The sequence below is a fragment of the Miscanthus floridulus genome, chromosome 7, assembly GCF_019320115.1.
Source record: "Miscanthus floridulus cultivar M001 chromosome 7, ASM1932011v1, whole genome shotgun sequence".
NCBI classification, from domain to species: Eukaryota; Viridiplantae; Streptophyta; class Magnoliopsida; order Poales; family Poaceae; genus Miscanthus; species Miscanthus floridulus.
The window spans coordinates 17,283,163-17,304,282 of record NC_089586.1 but is presented as its reverse complement, the minus strand read 5'-3'; the positions used below and the strand labels follow the sequence as shown (position 1 = coordinate 17,304,282).

At 45.3% G+C, this 21,120-nt stretch overlaps 1 pseudogene; it reads left to right on the top strand.

Annotated features, from left to right (window-relative positions):
• The first annotated feature begins 9,924 nt into the window (after positions 1 to 9,924).
• LOC136466645 (cycloartenol synthase-like) lies at positions 9,925 to 19,139 on the top strand (annotated as a pseudogene).
• The last annotated feature ends 1,981 nt before the right edge of the window (positions 19,140 to 21,120 follow it).

Below are 21,120 nucleotides of genomic sequence, written 5' to 3'. Positions count from 1 at the left end.
TATATCAATAATGTGTCTATTCACAAATATCTATATATATATACTCGTATATACATTGTGGTAGCTATCAGTCCCCTTCCTAGAATAAAGTCGTCGTTAGTGCAAGTTGAATATTCAACCCATCTGTGACAGAAACATGCATGAACGGAAAGAATGGATCACAATTATCTCAAGGCGTTATTTGGTGGCGTGGATCCTTATGTGACACAGTGAAAGGAGGTTGAGTTCCATCAGTTCAGTTCATCGATCAGTGCCTTGCCCTGCATTGCATGCACCACAGCACCAGCGTCCGTCATTGCTGCAACTTGCAAGGAAGAGTACTCCGTATACGTACGTGTCTACTCTACTGTACTCTAGACTTGCACTGTACTAGTAGTAGTAAAATATTGTTTGATCTTGAATGCCAACTGCCAAAGTGCCAAGTGTCAATAATCCTCAGGAAATGACAGATAGCTGGCTCCAAATCTCCAATAAAAGAAAGAAAAACTTGTCTGCAATGCAAAGCCTTCCCGGATAGTTAGCTGATTCAGTGCCAACTATAGTCGTTGTTCCATCGGATGTTTGACACATGTATGAAGTATTAAATATAGACTAATTACGAAACTAAATGTACAGATTAAGACTGTTTTGTGAGACAAATTTTTTAAACCTAATTAGTCCATAATTTAATAATGTGGTGCTACACTAAATTTTAGTCACCGGATCCAACACCCCTCTAACGAAACACGCATTTCAGGCTCAGCCGCCGTTCAGGTTCTGCTCCAATCCAATGCTGACCTCGCCTGCACTGCAGCTGGTGGTGGCAGTCAGCAGAGGCCTGGCGCCTGGGGCGACGACGCTGCCATAGCGGAGACCACCGGAGATATCGATGTGGCCGGGTTCAGCAGGAAACCTGCAACAGGGCGGCCATATGCAATGCATGCAACGGTCTCCACAGCATGCATCTTCCACAAGTTCTCCACAGCACTGCTGGCTGATGGCCACGCATGTTTCTGCGTAGTATATCCGTGAACAAGTTGAAGCGTATATTCGTGGACATGAATAAACGATGCATGTATCAGGTGTCCCACTCCCACGCATGTTGCACACTGAGCCTTGGTCCACTGTATTCATTTCAAAGAGAGGGGGAGAACAGAGAAGATGATCCACTGTCTGCCTTACCTTTGATAGAGTCCTTGACATGGGTGATGGGTCAAATTTAATCAAGGGCTCAAGGCTCCACATGGATTATATTATCTTCGTTAGAAATCGCTATTGGTTTTGATTAATTGCTTCCTCCTGTCATATACTACCAATGTGCCTCCGTCCTAAAACAAATAATACAATTCTAGCTTCTAATTAAGTCAAACCGGCTTAAGTTTGACCACATTTACACACGAAAAAAACAATTTAAAAGGTACTAACATGTTTGGTGTTATATATGTTAATGCACTTTTATATAAATCTAGTCAGACTTAAGCCCTTAACTTAAGGGCACCATTACCGCCCGGACGTCCAGACAAATCGGATCCGTCAGACGCTCCATCTATCCGCAAAAGTTATTTTTGTACGTGTCCTGTTAATTATTGGAATCCACAAAAAATATCTTCCTATGTGCCTCATTAATTATTCTTTTTCAATTCCGCATCATGAACACTCGTATGATCGCATGTTCCACTTTCCCTACCTCCGTGAGGAGATGGCATCATCGACCTCTCTGGTTAGACGTTATGTAGATTATATTTTATTTTGTTGCCGAAACTAACGTTGCAACATCCAACTATGGGTCTTGTATGGAAATCAAACATATGTACACAAGGGACCGCCTGTGCCTGCGTCTGCTCACGAAACACTTACAGTATGAAAGCACTTTATGTAACATACGTATGAAAGCAGATGAAATATTTGGAACATACGCTTGCAACGTATGTGTATAGCCACTGCAACATATGCAATATATATCCATATAAAAAACACTTGTAACATATGTCTAAAGTGGATGAAACATTCTGAATAGATACTTGCAACATATCTGTATAGCCATTGCAACATATGCAACATCCAGACCTACTTTTGCAACATCCGTATCGCGCACACTCATAAAACACTTGCAACATAAAAGCACTTCCCGCAACATACGTCTAAAGCATATGAAACATTTGGAACATAAGCTTGCAACATATGTGTATAGCCACTGCAACATATGCAACATTCAGATAAAACACTTACAGCATAAGTCTGAAGTAGATGAAATATTTTGAATAGACACTTGCAACATATGTGTATAGCCAACACATGCAACATCCAGATCTACTTTTTTTTGCAACATCCATATGAAACACCTGCAACCTACGCTTTTAGTGCAACATGGGCGGGCGGCGCGATGAACTAGTGCGGTGGAGGCGGCCCTGCGAGACGGCCGCAGCAGGCGAGGCGCGACGGCCAGGGCGAATCCGCGTGGGCTAGAGCGAGCAACGGTTTGGGAGGGCGGGGTGTGCGGAGTGAACGGCGTGGGCAGGCGCGCGGAGCGGTCTGTCCGGACGGACGGACGCCCGTTTCGTAGCATTGCCATTAAAGACAATGGCTCATGAAATTTTGGCGCAATGTTGACTATGATTAATCAGGCAAAATAAATTATTAAGTCGGCCATACAAATATTTTATACGTGGCTCTAACATATGAGGGCCCATACGAAAATGGTTGCTATTTATGTTGACCATGCTAAGTTGACTCACAATATAATCAGGCTCACGTATATTTGTGGTCTATAATTATTTTTAGACCAAAGGTATTTTTGTGCACATACATGCAAGTATGGACGGTGCCCATACGTTGCTCTAGCTGGTCGTTCAGCACAACTCTCCATGCATGTCAATTAGTCATCTTCTGATATACATGCATGTCATGTATCCACGTTCTAAACTTCTGATGAGGCCTCCGTACATATATGTATATGTACATATTTGTCTTACGTTGCGTCCATGGATTAAAATATAACTGGTCCTACTGAGCAACCAGTGTAGCCTGAGCAGTCCGTTCGGACGCACGGAGCGGTCTATACGGACAGACGCCTATTTCGTAGCATTACCGTTAACCTAAGTACGACAACTAAACTAAAACTGCTATGCTGCAAAAGTAGATATAATCTACATCAACTAGGATCCTAGTATCATTTTAGTTCCTTGTTGTCACAAACTATCGTTTTAGTACGAAGTGGATACCACATTAAAATTTCTAAATAAATTAGCTGGGATATGTACTACTAGCTAGCATTAGCAATGGCAAAGTAATATAAGAATGCAATGGTCGTACCATATCACAATCACCCGCAGTAGGGGCTGCGCCCCCTCCAGTTTTTTTTATTTAAAAAAAAAAGACAATCACCGGCAGTGTCGTGAGAGGAAGCTGAGGTTTGATGTGATTTTCTTGTTGCAAGGATCGGATTGACATTAATGTGATTTTCAAAATATATTATTCAATTTATTTATTGATAAATATTTATCTATAATTTTCTTCATTTTTAAAAGCAAGTAGATATCTAAATTTGAATTTGAACTACCCATTTTATACTTTCATTCAATAATATTTGTATCCGTATTCGAGTTTGAATTCAAATCAAAATATAGTAAATAGTGCTCTGGATTCGACTCCATGCGAATCTGATTCGAATCCAAGTATGTTAAAAAAGGACGGTTTTTTTTTTCGAAAGATCTGATCACCCGGCTTTAAATTATATTAATAAGAAGGAAGAAGCGGTAACAACAACAATTACATGCACGAAGGCGCAGCCTAATGCAGTGGCACTGCATAGGCGAAAGAGCAAAGCTGACTACTCACTACTTATTGAGCTACCAGGCAGGGCTAGAACTTTTCCCCTACCGAAATCCAGGAGCAGGTATCCTTGATCTCTGTGAAGACTCTACACGGATCTCCTCGCTTCTCTAAAAACCATCAGCATGTTCGGTTGGCTGACTTATCGTTGCTGGTTCGTAAAAAAATAGTGTTGGCTGGTTTGTGTGAGAAAAAAATACTGTTCTAACTAAAAATTTACGATCGTTTATGACAAGCCACGGCCAAACAAACAAGCTGCATGGCATTTCTCTGCTTCCAAATACATCAAAGGGTTAGAATTACTAGTGTGTGTGCCCTTACTAGTGTGTGTGCCCTTTTAGTACCTGAGTTGGTCAGCTGGTAGAACCAGTCCTCCGTTTATTGATCAGCCGTCCATTGAGAGTGATGCAAGTTTAGGCAACCGGCCAACTGGAGGAATGACTGCTCTAATGTACCAGTATATATAATACTATAATATGGCAAATAGCATATAGGAGGTTGTAGGAGTAGCTGATAGCAGCAATTGATATGGCCTATGGGAACAGAGAGAGGATGTAAAATGTTTGGTATTGTTGAAATTTGAAGATCAGACCTTGAGGGTAGGTGGCACCAAAACACCTGGAAAAATTTCCAGAAGAGACGAAACATATTTTTTCGCGCATCTCTTGGATTGGATGACGTAGGGCCTTTTGTGTTGAAAGGTCGCCATACCATACACTGTCGTCAAAGAATATAATATTATAGTAATAACCGCAAGTTGATTGCTGCATCAGCATGTGAATCGCGTATCTTGCCAGGAGCTTTCAGCTAGTCTTTCACTCTTTCATGACGTACACGTTTATGTGGAAAAAAGAAGTTCAGCAGTGTCCTCAGCCCTGTCATCCATCGTTCTCGCTTGGCTTACAAGTTATACTTTTTCAGTTAATGAATAGTATTTTTCTCTCATATTAAATTAGTCAACAGTACTTTTAGTCACGGCTTTTTAGCCTAGCGAACAGGACACATGCCTTCTCTCTTGTACTTGGTACAGCAGTAATGTAATGTACTGTACTATACATAAATTTGCAAAGAATTATATGCCCATACCTTTCTATTACCGGCAGTGGCAGCACTTTGTGCAGTGCAGAGCCGTTTTTCATTTCATCCATCATACATCTGTACTTGAATACCCTGAGCATTATACTACTACTACTGTTTGATCACAACTCACAAGTGGCAAGTGCCCCCTGTGCATATGCAATGTGAAAGATTCACATGCTTTTGTCTATTTCAGAGTATAGCTGGTTTGGATGCTCCAAATCCCAACCCATCCCTAACTCAGATGTAGAAAGTTGATACACATGAAACAAAGAGAAGAATAAGAAAGAGTATTCACACTTCATCTCCTACCTTCTATACTCCTAGATTCTCCCCCTCAGGGGAGGCTAATTTCTTTTGAAGGCCTTTTTTTGAAATAGCAGGAAGAGAAGAGCTTGCGTCTAAATGCATGAGAGCCGTAACTTCCCTATCTCTCTCTTAATAATAATAAGAAAGATAATATATATAAATAAAGAACATCTTACGATGCAGAATACGTGATGAGGGCTGGTAGGTGGAATAGTGAATTTTGGATTATTTCGGATGGTTGAATAGTATTCTGTAAAAAAAAAATAAGTTAAAATAAGCTGAAACAAACGAGAAGCACATCTAAAATCGGCACCTGACTCTTACTACGCTCCCGTGTCCTCATTTGGTGTGAAATGGCTTGGTAAGTTTGCCACCGCTAGCGATGGTGTATTCTAGCTCCCTCCGTCTCAACACTTCTCAAAGAGTCAATCAATTTTAAATCTAACTAGATTTACAAGAAAATAGCCTCAACATTTATACGTTCAAACATGTTTACTATAAAACTATATTGTACGATTAATCTCACTCGATGTCATAAATTATATATATATACTCCCTCCATACCCAAAAAAACCTGACGTTTAGGACATGATTGCGGTAACCAAGGATGATTAATTAGGGGTTAGTTTTTTATCTTTGCCCCTAATAAATATAGTTGCGGGTGCTATCTTTACGAGAAAGTAACTCAACCCAACTGGCTAGTGCGTGGAGGCATGAGTGCTGTGACTTGGGTTCGAACCCTGGCAGCCACATTTTTTTTTTGTTGCCCCCTTCATTTTGCATGGGCGTGCATGCCACTGTTCCACCGGCGTGGCGCGTCCTTTTTTCACGCGGATGGAAGCTGGAGTCGCTTGGGGGCCTGCATTTTCGCTTGGTGCGCGTTTCAGGTTGTTTGATTTTCTTATTTCGTCTGCGCGCTCGGACGGCTGATGGTACGCGCTCGTTTCGAATGAGAAGACCGACGTTTGAGCTGCCTGTACTCCATGCCACTGGGCTGAGACGGTGTGCGCGGCGAGCGTCGACCGTGGGCGAGCGTGCGGCACGACGTCCGCGGAGACCGGCGCGACGTCCGCGGAGACCGGCGAGCGTCGAGCGTGTGCGAGCACCTCCTCCGAGCGGCGATTGAGGCTCCACCGGCAGGAATCCATGGCGAAGGCTAAACCCTAACAAAGCGGCGGCGGCAGAGTTTCTGCGAGACGGAGCAATGGAGGAGCGAGGAGGCGTGGCTGCGTCGGGAGACGAAGAGAGGAGGCGCGCGTGCTTCTGCTGCAAGTACCGAGGGCGAGGAACGCCGTGCAATCAATGCAGGCGACGACCGAAGGCGCGCGAGCAACAGGATTTGCGGGAGAGGAAGCGGCGGCGCATGCATGGCCAAGGGCATTCGCGTCCAATGTTTCCATCGGGAGGCCATAAGGTCAGCTTATACGAAAATGGGCTGTTGACCCAGCACGTCTAGTATTTTGAATACGTATATATATATATATATATATATATATATATATATATATATATATATATATATATATATATATATATGTGTGTGTGTGTATATTCCTCCAAGATAATATGCATAGGATGGAGGGCATTGATGCCACCTCATCATTTTGAGGCTACAGTCCATTGATGTGGCGCGCAACCATTGCTCCGTTGCAAGTTGCCTTTCTTGTTTAATAAACCCCGTGTTCTATGTACTATGACTTTTGCAGAATTTGTTGCGTATGATAGAAGGATCTAAGGGACTCTGCATAATTTGTTGTATTCACTCCAATCCTCTCGATCACATTTTTATGCAGAAACTCTAGATGCTCTTTTGCGTACCACATGCCAAAGGAATTTCTAGCTTTTACAGCATTTGCAAAATGCTACGAACAAAGCACTTCTTAGGCACGGCGTGATATCCTATACTATACCCCATTCTTTTTGAAACAAATGATGTCTAGAACAAGCCGGCTAACTAATTTATAGCTTATCCTAAGCCGGCCTCAGACATGTTTTAAAATGGGGATACCATCAAACGATGCTTCAGGTATACTTACTATCATCGATTGATTTTACTAGTGGCAATCCATAATGAACTAATGGCATTGTCTGTCGCTAGCACCATCATAGATTAAATTAGTAGGAGTAGGAACTAGAAAAAAAATGAAAATAGATGCTGAATGAGAGGTATAACCACCAAACAAAAAAAAACCTTCCCAGTTCTACCCATAGCTCTAGACAAAAACAAATCAAATCAGTTTGGCCCTTTTAAATTCGTGGGCATGATTCGCCAAACTTTATTTATCGTGATGCTCCAATTTCCCATTGTGATCTACGTATTCGATAAAATGAAGGGGTTATTTGCTAAAAAAAAGATAAATGAAGGGGCAAGTCTAGGTTTGGGTATAGGAGAAGTGGTAAGCCAGGTCACGGTGGCATGATGTCACGATTTATTATGAAAATATTCCAAAAAATGTAAATCTTATTTCACGAGAAGTTAAACGATTTTAAAATTTAACTATTTCTTAAAAAGTTATTAACATTTATAATACTGAATAAATTATATTTTTATAGTAATTTTAATTGTAGATACAAATGTTGTTTTTGCTATGTATGAACTTGATTAAACTTATAAAAAAATAATTTACTCGAAATCTAAAACTGCATTAGCAGCGACCAAGCAACCACCTCCTCCCGTGCTGGCCTGGCTGGTACAGTGCACTGTGCACAGTGGACAACTGCCACACCGCCACATGGGCAGGAGGCACAGAGGGACATTTTCCAGTGGATCGCAAGATGCGCGGCATGCGACATCCTGCACGGCGACGCGGGCCCCACCCCTGCGCCTGGAACGGACTCGTGCCACGCGGGCCCCACCACGATCCGCTTCCGCCACGACGCACGCGCACGAGCCACCCAGCGGTTGGAAGCGAAAAACAAAACAGATTATCAAATGGCAGGCAGCCGCTGCTGGGTGCTGCCTAATAAACGATAAACCCCACCCAAATCCCAAATCAAATCTAACCCCACACCTCCCCCTGCACTCCTGCAGGCTCTCTGCAACTCCAGCCAGCCGCCCAGCCGCCCAGCCTGTCCTGGACGTCTGTGGACTCCCCTCTGCCATCCATCACGAGGCGCAGGCACTAGGCACCAGGCGCAGGCATCATCATAACGGACGGCTCTTCCTCAATTAGCAGTTTTAGGTCTAGCGTGCTATGATTTTAATAGCAGAGTGAGAAGAGCGATACATATTTATTATTTGTGCTCGCGTGACACGTTAGTTCTGCTGTCCAGTTCGAATCTAAGTCAGCAGGCTTAGATAAAAAGACCTCTCCTGCCCCGGCGTCTTTATCCCCCTCACTGACACGCGGACCCCATGTCAGATTCTCCTTCATCCTCTAGCTATTGCAATCGATTGTCTTCTTGTACACGATTCGTTCAGACATGGGAGGCAGCCACTGGAAAAAGTTGATCACCGCACGGCCACCATCTTCATGGGCACCATGTACAGTACCATGGCCACAAGGACGCACAGCGCGACGAATAACACTACGGCGGCGTGCAGCGTCAGCGTCAGCGTCGGCATGATGAGGTCCAAGTGCCACACGAGGAGGACCAGCACGCCGTGTGCCATCGCGGTCGCCGTAGGGTATTCCGCCACGATCGGGTGTCCTCCATCCAGCGCGCCGCATCAGCGACCCAGGAAAGCGCAGCCACAGCGCGGTTCTAGTTGGCGCATAGCTAGCGCATGTTGAACCTGCGCGGCTCTGTGGCGTCCAACATCCACATCGCCACCTCGCGCCACCGCGGCGGCTCTGCCGACCTCCCCAGGTGCACCGCGGAGATGCATGTCGCCGCCAGCCGCAGCGTCTCGCAGTTCCGGCAGGCGTGACCGGGGCTCCGACGAGCTCAGCCAGCTCCGATGGGCGTGACCTCAGCTCCAGCGAGCGCCGCCCGTCCCTGGCTTCGACGAGCGCGGTCGGCTCGGTCTGGTGTGACCTTGGCTCCGGCTGTGGACGCGACCTCGTCGGGGTCACTGGCGTCTCGGGTGGAGACGGGCGGCTCCACCATGGACTGCACGAGCTCCTCCCCTTCCTCAATGTGTGGTGATGGCCGAAGGTTGAAGAAGAATCTGACTTGTGGGATCCGTGTGTCAGTAATGGGGAGGGAGAAGCCAGAGGTAGGGACGATCATTTGATCGGAGCCTGCTGACTCGGATCCGAGCTGGACAGTGAAGCTAGCGTGCCACGTGAACATAAATGATCAGCCTGTTCGTTTCAGCTAGATTGGCTTATAAGCCCATGGCTAAAAGTACTGCTGGCTAGTTTGGTATGAGAGAAAAACACGGTTGGCTGGCTAAGGGCCTGTTTAGTTTTCATGGACTAAAGCATTTTAGATTAAAATCTACATCTTAGTTAGACTAAACAGCCAAACACTTGACTAAAAGTGGATTAAAATCCTTTAGTCCTTTAGTCCATAAAACTAGACTAAAATAGATTAAAAGGTGTTGGGGACTAAATCTGAACTAAATCCTCTCATTTATTGCTCTCTTTCTATTAGTCTATTTTAATTAAGGAACCAAACACCACTTTAGTCCACTTTTAATTTATGAATTAAAGTGGACTAAAACTTTTAGTCCATGGACTAGAGAACCAAACATATCCTAATAAACAAAGCCAGATACAGATAGTCAGACTATCCAACCGACTCAGTAAATATGTATCGTTTTTCTCTGCCGTTCCTGAAAGGGTAGAGTCAAAGAGCTGCTATCTTGTGAGGCCGCACGCTAAAAAGTTAAATAGCCCGGGGATCCCGGCGGCCTCTCGGGAGCCACGCCACGCACGCACGAGGAGGGGAGTGCCGTTGCCGTCCGTCCACCGCGGATCGGGATCTCCCTCGCCCGCCGCCCGCCGGCACCCGCCGCATTTGAGGAGAGGGACGACGCGGGGCGATGTGGCGCCTGCGGATCGCGGAGGGGGGCGGGGACCCCTGGCTCCGCACGAAGAACGCCCACGTCGGCCGCCAGGTCTGGGAGTTCGACGCCGCCGCCGACCCCGACCCCGCCGTCGACGCCGCGCGCCGGGCCTTCGTCGACACCAGGCGCCAACTCAAGCACAGCGCCGACCTCCTCATGCGCATCCAGGTGGGTGCCTGCCTTCCTGCACTCCTGCCGATCGCTACCCGCTCGTAATGCCTGCCTGCCCCCCTTCCTTTCCGGCTCCGGTTCCCCACTGATGCGCCCACGCGGCTGCCGTTGCCCTCGCCAGCCCGCCCGCCCGCGTGCATGTCGCCGTCTCGGTCGGTCCGCCGCTGACGGATGGCGTGTTCTGTGGCCGGGCTGCCGTCGTGCGTCGGACTCTCGGGTACAATTTTAATGCGCGGTATGCGAGCCGGGATGGGCTCACATACCGGTATGCGCGGTATGCTCTGGCTCTCGCAGGTTGCAGGGAGGATCATCCTTCCTCTTGTCACGATTTCAGACTTCCTCCGTTTTTCCCCATACATACCGTACTTTACTATCGGCACCTTTTAAATGTGGTGCCGTCTGCCGTGGTTCAGTTTGCAATTTCTAGTTGCAGCCGTATGTAAACATGACACAGCACATGGTTCCTGTGGGAGATAATACAGTATCAACTCTGTGAGGTCTCTTCACCACAGTAACCCTTTTACTGTCACTTTAAAAAAAAAAGTGTGATCTCTTGACCACATTAACCCTTTCACTGTCACTTTTTTCCAAAAAGAAAACATTTCACTATCCGTTGAAATATTAGTACCACGCGAACTGGTTGAAAATGGACACGGTTTTTGGGAATTAATGTAGTCCAGTCTTGCGCTCAGTATTCCTTTCCTGTGCAGTCTCTGTTTCGGTGTTCTGCTTCCCTGTGAATTTGAAACATCTGCTCCCTTTTACACACTGCAGTTCGCCAAAGAAAATCCTCTTGAGCTTGACCTTCCAGGGATCAAGCTCGGTGAGCATGAAGATGTTACCGAGGAAGCCGTGTCGACTACATTGAAAAGGGCAATCAGCCGTTTCTCTACTCTCCAAGCACACGATGGACACTGGCCTGGGGATTATGGTGGTCCTATGTTCCTTATGCCAGGCTTGGTACCTCCTTCAACTCTACAGTGATATGTTCAACTTGCTTACTTTTACTTCATCACTTGGGTGTGCATTCCTACGACTAAATCTGTGCTCTGTGTGTAATCTTATGATAAGTTTAAGATGAAATTGTGCTGTCTTGCTTTTCTCATTTCTTGTGCCTCATGTTGTATGTGAGCACAATATATTTTTTCTTGGATTCAGTGCGAGTACCAATTTGGATTCCTCCTAAAATAGGGACTAGCAAATTGTGGCAGGCATCTCATTTTTAGATTATATGGAAAACTTATGTTTCATGTTTCCAGGTTTACAAAACAGCCACTAATTGTATATTATTCTTTATCCAGATCATAACATTGTATGTGACTGGAGCACTAAACACTGTCTTGTCAGCAGAACACCAGAAGGAGATCCGCCGGTATCTTTATAATCACCAGGCAAGGATTCGGTTCTAATTTGTCAACCCTACAATGGCTAAAGGTGATCTAATTTTGTCACTGCAACTGTAGAATGAAGATGGTGGCTGGGGCTTGCACATTGAGGGTCCAAGCACCATGTTTGGCTCAGCACTGACCTATGTTATTTTGAGATTGCTTGGAGAGGGACCAGATAGTGGAGATGGAGCCATGGAGAAAGGTCGAAACTGGATCTTAGACCATGGTGGAGCAACATATATAACATCATGGGGGAAGTTTTGGCTCTCGGTAGGGAATTGACTTATTTATTTGATCATTAGCTGCTTCCATTTTCTTGGATCTGCTTTAATCCTTTCTAATTACCTGGCTTATTAAAGGTACTGGGTGTATTTGAATGGTCTGGTAACAACCCGGTGCCACCAGAAGTATGGCTACTGCCATATCTCCTCCCATTTCACCCAGGTTCTGCTTTCTTTTCCTCTGTGTACATAAATCTAGTATTTATAGGTGTATATATATACATTCTATCACTCAGTGGTAAAGATTGCTAAGTTGGTTCTAAAGGTTGTATATAGTACGCGTTGAAGATTAAACAATAGATATTCAGCCCTAACTGAATGTTGCAATCACCAATGATATTAGTGTATCATAAAATTGTCATTTATATATCATTCCTTTTTTCATTTTTAATGTGCCAATCGGCCAACAATCAATCTTCTTTGCATTACCATAGGTCCGTAGTCTTTCAGTAGTGTTCTCTTGGTTGCTATGCTATTCCTTTTCCTCATATGATACGCTTTTGTGGTTTATTACAATGTCTTGTAGGGAGGATGTGGTGTCATTGTCGAATGGTGTATTTGCCAATGTGCTACATTTATGGGAAGAGGTTTGTTGGCCGAATCACACCACTTCTGTTGGAATTAAGGAAGGAACTTTTCAAAGACCCTTACAACAAGATTGATTGGGACAAGGCCCGCAATCTATGTGCTAAGGTTTGTTAACTTTTTTGTGTAACGTTTCTTATGGGCATTGATACATTCATACGTATGGGCCAAATCGTGCACAACTTCATTGCATGAGGTGCCACAAAGTTATGTATTAGTCTCCAAGTTGATCTTGTTTTTGGCCAAGGCTGTCCTTAGTCCTTGTTCAGAAATACCACTGCCAAAAGAGCATGCTTAGTTACTGGCACAACCTTGTCGTAACTCTACTTAAAATATATATACTGTCAAGAAGCTTAAAGAAATTTCTTTACATGTATGCTTATACTTAGAAACTCTCTTCTTTCTTTTATTTTGTTCGAGAAAAAACATGTAACTTACCAGTTACTACCATGATGGGCCCAATTGATCTGGATCTGTACTTCTTTAGTAAGTATGGGATCCATCTTTCACATAATGTGTCTCAAAGTCCCTTAACAGTCATTAACTGGCAAGTGATGCTATTTGAAAAGATGCTTAGTTCTGAAAACTTAAAGGAACTTTAATTTTTATCTTTCTTCGTCTTTGAGGAGTCCATTTTGGATCCTGATTATTCTGTCTGAAGTAGTTTCGATACATTTGTGCTGCAGGAAGATCTGTACTACCCACACCCATTCGTTCAAGATGTGTTATGGGCCACTCTCCATAAATTCGTTGAACCAGTTATGATGCATTGGCCTGGCAGCAAATTGAGGGAGAAAGCTCTGGAAACAGTCATGCAACATGTTCACTATGAGGATGAGAACACTCGTTACATTTGCATTGGTCCTGTAAACAAGGTAAATTGAGGGCTATCATTGCTTGCTGAACCTTTACAAAAGGAGGTGTAGTCTTATTTAAGGCCATATGCTAGTGACTTTGATATAGATTTATTTACTCTCCAATAAGAAAGAAGCCGAGGCGTTTGTGATTTCAGTGCTTCCTTTAACTTTCAGCTTGTGCTTCCTTAGCTTACTATGGCATTAAAATGATTAACCCTCCCGTCGGGGACCAATACTAGGGTACCCGAAGAGGAGAAGCTAATGACCATCTACATTGATTCATCCGAGCAGTCAAGAGCGCGACTACGACTTCAACTGACCCCCAGGTGCGCGGGCTCCGCCTCGCCCGACTTCTGGGGCGAGCTCCGCCTCAACTGATCCTGGGGGGAATCTCCGCCTCGCCCGACCTCCGGGGGCGGGCTCCGCCTCTCCCAACACTGAGGCCGCAAGCTCCGTCTCGCCCGACCCTGGGGTTTGCGCTCCGCCTCGCTCGGCCTCTGGGGAGGACTCCGCCTCGCCTAACCCCGAGGAGGCGATCTCCGCCTCACCCGACCTCCGGGGACGGGCTCCGCCTCGCCCGACACCGAGGCCGCGGGCTCCGCCTCGTCCGACCCCAAGGCCGCGGGCTCCGTCTCGCCCAATCCTTGGTTTTGCGCTTCGCCTCGCCGGCCTCTGGGGGAGGACTCCGCCTCGCCCAACCCCGAGGGAGCGATCTCCGCCTCGCCCGACCTCCGGGGACGGGCTCTGCCTCGACCGACATCGAGGTTGCGGCTCCGCCTCGTCCGACCTTTGGGTCTATGCTCTGCCTCGCCTGACCCTTGGGTCTGCGCTCCGCCTCGACCGACCCCCAGACCGCGGGCTCCGCCACGCCCGATTCTTGGGTCTGCGCTCCGCCTCACCCGGCCTCTGGGGGAGGACTCCGCCTCGCCCGACCTCGAGGCCAAGGGCTCCGCCTCGCCCGACGGAGACCCATACCACCGCCAACCACTCCAGGTCCAAGCGTATGGGTCTGGGTCAAAGCTCTGACAGGGAAGAGACCAGCACACCCCGATGTAACCCACGACCACGACGGTCCATACCTGGGGATTCACATCAAGAACAGCGTCGGGCGTATCGGTGTTGTTCTGCCTAACCCTAGTACGAACACTGACAGGCGCGTCAGTTCGCCACAACGTCCGCCAGGACGGAGTGGAGCGCCATGACCGGCAGACGACACCTGCGCATGGCGCCAGTGACGGACAGAGTCGCGATGTGGAACCGTCCCTGTTGACATCTACAGGGTCGGCGGGACCCGCATGAAGGAGAAGGACCCGTCGATCCTGAAGGCCTTCGGCTCTCTTTCTCTGGTTCTTCTTTTGGCCTATAAAAGGAAAAGCAGGGCGTCCCATAAGGGGCATCGGACAATCTGATCAACGATCCGATCGAATCACCCCGAACCACAAAAACACAACACGAACACACGGCTGAGCAACAACCGAGCTCTCGGCACCCGTTTACTCCTTTCACCAGAGACTTGGGATCTTTTCCCTCTCTCGCCTGTTTGTAACCCCTACTACAAACTTTTAGTGCTAATAACATGAGCAGCAGCGACGAACTGGATGTAGGGACATTCCGCCCGAACCAGTATAAACCTCGTATCCTCTTAGCACACCATCCGAGCCAGACGCGTAATATTAGAAATTTACTTATTGGTGGTGACTCGAAACACCAACACCTCCCGTTACAATCTTCACCTTTTTTAACCCATTACTTTCTCCTGAATTGCCTGACTAAAATATTCCTTCAGTCCACCCCAGATTTGTGTTAAATATTACAATTAGCTGCCGTGGGTTATGTGATTTGTCACTTCTTCCGCCTCATTCGCTATGATTGTCCTATGATCTGTATCTTGTAATTCATGAAAAACGCATTCTATGCTACAAGTTCTCGTGATTTTGCTAATTGTATCCAGTATATGCAATCCACAGTCCTTTGTAACAGCATAGGATTATGCCAAACAAGACATTACTTGAATGATATATTCAAATTATGGAATTGCTTTTCTTTCTCTTTCTGCTCCAACGATTTGTATTAACAAAAAATATCCTTCTGTTAGTGCCTTGATGTCTGGGAGACTGGGATGGATTCCTCTGTCTTGACTCTTGAGTATAGTTGATTTCTGTCTCTCATTATGTCATTTTTGCTGACTTAAATCACTTCTGCTAATTTGATGATGTTCAGTTTATGCTCATAGGTTGTGAAACTTTTATTAGAAGTGTATACTGTGATTTATTTCTTGATTATTTCTTAATGTTGTTCAACTAATTTCTGAAATTCTGTGCAGGTATTGAATATGCTTGCTTGCTGGATTGAAGATCCAAACTCAGAGGCCTTCAAACTTCATATCCCACGAGTCTATGATTACTTGTGGCTTGCTGAAGATGGCATGAAGATGCAGGTGATTATTGCTTATTCTGTGGCCCATTTCCTTTTACTTAATTAACTTCCTATCCTATTTGGCAGCTACTGCAACAGCAAACCTGTCAACATATAATATTTTACTGTCTCTTAATGGGATTGGCAAATTGTTTTGGCATCTTCAATCTAGCCAGCTCTTTCCACTGTAGGGTTATAATGGCAGCCAACTTTGGGATACAGCTTTCGCAGTTCAAGCCATTGTGGCTACCAACCTCATTGAAGAGTTTGGTCCCACCCTTAAACTAGCACACAACTATATCAAGAATTCGCAGGTACAGTTGACATGCCTTTTTGTCTATATTGTTCAATCTTAGGTCCATTTACAGCACTGATAAATGGCTTTTTAATATGAAAGGTTCTTGATGACTGCCCTGGTGATCTGGATGACTGGTACCGCCACACATCTAAAGGTGCATGGCCATTCTCAACTGCTGATCATGGTTGGCCTATATCTGATTGCACTGCTGAAGGACTAAAGGTGAATTCAGTCATGAGCATTACCAATAAGGAAATTTATTGTAGAAGGTTAAAATTTTGTCAAAGTTTAGCTTTGTTCCTTCACATTTATGTTCCAGCATTCTTGACAGTATAGTGTCTGGCACGTTGTCATAATTTCATAATTATTTGTTCTAATGAATAGTAATTGCTCATTTTTCTTTTACTCCAGGCTTCATTATTGTTATCAAAGATCTCTCCCAAAATTGTTGGTGAACCAGTGGAAGCTAATAGATTTTATGATGCTGCCAGTTGTCTAATGTCTTATATGGTAAGCATCCTGAATTTTTTCATCTTCTCGCAATTGTTGCTATTGAATCAATTTTTAACGCAATGGTCGATTCTGTAAACATTGTGTGCGTTATGGAAAAGAAGACTCCTTGAATTGGCAGCAGCCCTTTTATTATACTGTGGTCATATATCTTATTTAAATTCTGTGCAGTTTCTCATTGATTCCAATGTTCTTATGTGTTTTGAATAAATCCGTTGGAGGGAGCATGTCTCATTAGTTTGCATTAACCTTTACAGAATGATAATGGTGGTTTCGCGACATATGAACTCACAAGATCTTATCCCTGGCTGGAGGTAGGTGGATGAACTTCTTCGAAACCCTCCACACACCTGCACCACAAAACACACATACGTGCATAATCTACCTTTGCGCATGTCTAAGCATGGCAGTATTTTAAGTTCATGATTGCACTCTCTCCCTCTGAAATGTGAAGTTACCTGCCACTTTTCTACTTTCTGAAGTATAGAACGCCAATCGCCAAGTTAATCAGGCGACTTGTGAATTTCTTAATTATTCCCATTTGACATTGAGTAGAAATACATACTAGATAAGATATTTGTTTTGTTTCAAAACAGAATAATTCATCAGCATTCGTTGAATCTTTCATATTTCATCTATATTAACATTGTTTCTTAAATTATTCAGCTTATCAATCCTGCTGAGACCTTTGGGGATATTGTGATTGATTACCCGTAAGATGCAGTAACCTTTCATTGTGCTGATTTTTACTTATAAAACAAATTGAAGAAACATAAAACCCATTTTGCAGGTATGTTGAATGTACATCAGCAGCAATTCAGGCCCTGACATCATTCAAAAAACTATACCCTGGGCACCGCAGGAAAGAGGTGGATAACTGTATCAGCAAAGCTTCTAATTTCATTGAGAGTATTCAGAAAAGTGATGGTTCATGGTCAGTATTTGGACTCCATGCAACACAAAATACCAATTAAACAGATTCGTTATTTTGGAAGGTGCCTCCAGATAGCCTTCATTGCCTTCTATATGTTTATCTGTTTCCAACAGGTATGGCTCTTGGGCTGTTTGTTTCACATACGGCACTTGGTTTGGTGTGAAGGGACTAATTGCTGCTGGTAGAACATTTGAGAACAGTCCTGCAATCAGAAAGGCATGCGACTTTCTGTTATCAAAAGAGCTTCCTTCCGGTGGTTGGGGAGAAAGCTATTTATCATCTCAAGACCAGGTAAATTCACTTCTGTCAGTTTCTTTAAAATAATAGGACTTAACAGTGTTATGGATATACTGGCAATGTTGTTTGCTGCATTATGTTACCTATTCCAATTTTCATCATCTGTGTGCTACAGTCAAGATTTTAGGGCAACCTGCTTTTAGTTTTAGATTTATATAACGTACCAAGCCCAGAGAAAACCTGTCTATTTAGAGCGCATCATTTTTTCTGAAGATTTTGGTACGAGTAGATAGCAGTTGAAATGACCTGCCATTGAGCAAAACAGTGGTGCAGTGTTGATTCTTATATGCATATAGACTTCTTGGAATTGGAAAGGACTTTGCATTAACCATCTCTTGACGCACTCAATCAGGTTTACACCAATCTCAAAGGCAACCAACCTCATGCAGTGAACACTAGTTGGGCCATGCTGGCACTGATTGATGCAGGACAGGTCTGTTATTTAGCTTGTGGCTTTGGATACTCTGATAAGATGTGCACATTTGTTATGGTACTCAAATCTCACCCATACAGGCTGAGAGAGATCCAACTGCCTCTACACCGAGCAGCAAAGGTTTTGATCAACTTGCAATCAGAGGATGGAGAATTTCCTCAGCAAGTAAGTAATAATCGGTACACAGAGATACTAACCTTAATCATTTTTCCATCAAATATAATCTCAATTTAAAAACTTTGCTCTAGAAGCAAATGGGTAAAAAAAATGGTTGGTTATATTCTAGGCATATGTATATTGCTGAGACAATGGAAGCTGTGGTCTTATGTAGTGATTCCTCTTTTTTCTTGATATCTAAACATCTTATTATTTTAGGCATCTCAGTTTGTCTTATTGACCAGGGTTAGTCGCTGGTTGCATGGACATTTCACCTTTTTTTTGTAACTAACTATTGCACCACCTAACACAGGAGATCATAGGAGTGTTCAACAAGAACTGCATGATCAGTTACTCCCAGTACAGGAACACCTTCCCAATTTGGGCTCTGGGAGAGTACCAGTGCCGAATCTTGGGGGCTGGCAAGCAGTAGTGCCTGTGCCCCCATCAACTAGATTGAAGGCACTTTGTTGCCTTGTGACTCTATCTTGGCACGCCAAGGACTGTCTTGCCTGGTGAACGGGAGGTGTGTCTCATGAATCAGCCTTTTGTGAGTAGCCATGTGGCAATTGGAATAATGTAGCTTTGTTCAGGAGTTGCGCTCCTAGTTCTAATAATAATAATAATGTATATTGAAAGTGGGATAATGTTAGATTCAGATATACTCCGTTCTTGTGCAAATGATGTGATGTAGTCGGAGCTGCGCGATTGTCAGTTGACTTATTACAGTCTCAAAGCGGTGCTACTGGCAAAGTGGCAATGCTGGTACCTGGTATGCCCTGTGCCATGCAATTTTGCTCCTCTCAGATCTCAGTCACGCACCTGAGAAAGTTGGGAGAATAAAATCCAATCGGCGATAGAGTACATATCTGCCTGTTGTCTGCTTATCGATTACAGTTTTTCAGAGACGGCATGCAGGTTACCCGTGGGCTCCATGTGTACGCTTCCTGCAGCATTCGGATGCCTTCGCCGTAGTCGATGCGCAGCGTCGTCGCCAAGTACTGCGACTATCAACACAACCCCCGATTATATATAAGATGAAATTGGTGATTATATATCCTGTATGTATCTGAACCTAGCAGACGCGCATGCTTTGCTTGCCTTCAACGGTTCCAAGGGGTACTGCCTCTGGATGGCCTCCAGCTCCTTGGTGCACCTGTCGTTCAGGTGGTCAAACATGGGTCATGGCGACGAGCAGGAACAGCTCCAGCTCCTTCGTTCTTCCTGCAAGCCGGCCTGAGCGAGGATCGGAGGAGATGAAATAGTGATTGAACTGCTGCGCTGCAGTGCAGCCGCAGCCAGCAGGCCCAATGCCTTCAGCTCCAAACCTGTAGGAGTTAAACTGCATTGTTGTTAACAGTAGGACAAATGTCAAATTCAAATTTCAACCCGAGGATCAATCAAGAGGATGAAATGGCTGATCCAGAAACCATCTTTGAATTTTGAATTTTACCAAACTATTGTAAAACTGGTTTGTTATAGTAAGATCTCTGACCGCGGGAGGATTCACGCTCTCTCCATGCCTCTGCTACTGTTGGCGAATCAGCAGAGGACGCGCGGCTGCCTCTGTACAAGCCTCCTCTTTCTCTGTACGTCTCTCCCATATATCTCAAAAATATGTTCCTACTCGCTCGCCCATCGCACGCTTCACGTGTAGCCGTCAGCCCGCCCCACTCTGCATTCACCGCAGCGGCCATCTCTCTACGCCCTCATCCTGCGTTGCTCGCTCCTCGCTCCTGCCCATCGCATGCCCCACCCATGCCTCTCGCTCCTTGCTCCTGCAGTCCCACCCACCCGCGCCGTCAGGCGCACCGCACACCTCTGCTGGTGCTGGTGGTGACGTCGCGCGCCTTACGTCGGTCCCCACCGAGCCTAGAGCACCCACGAGCGCGCCCCGTGCTGGTGGTGCTTGTGCACTGCCGCTCGATGTTGGCTCCCACTTTGAGGCCGGAATCAACCGGCCCTTACCTCTCACTCCCTCCATCTTGCAAATGTATGTTTCAGATGTTATCAGAGGTATGTTGTAAGTATTTTATATGGATGTTGCAAAAGTATATGAGATGTTGCATATGTTGTAAGTGTTTCAGAGGCATGTTGCAAGTATTTGTTCAAAATATTTCATCTATTTCAGACGTATGTCGCAAGCGTTTTTTATCTGTATGTTGCACATGTTTCACACATATGTTGCAAAAGTATATTCGAAATGTTTCAGCTATTTCAATTTTATGTTGCAATAAGTGTTTTTATGTTGCAAGTTGTAAGTGTTTATGTGGATGTTGCATATGTTTCACACACATGTTACAAGTGTATGTTGTATTTAAGTGTTTTAGGTTGTAAGTGTTTTCGTGTTTCAGATGTATGTTTAGAGAGCCATGGGGTACGGCCGGGCGCCGTAGGAAGGGGCCCGGCGAGCCAAGAGCACGCAGCACGTCGACGGGGCGTGCTCAACCTCATCTCGGCTCCCTGGTGCCGCCCGTGTGGAGAGAGAGAAAGGAGGGGGCTAGTGAGAAGGAGCATTGGATGTGGGGTGGGGCGAGGCGGATGGGGCTGGGACGAGGCGGATGGGGACAGACGCGGCACATGCAGCCGCGAACGGCGCAGCGGCAGGCGCGGGGTCTCGTGATGGCGTTTTATGATGGGCTGTT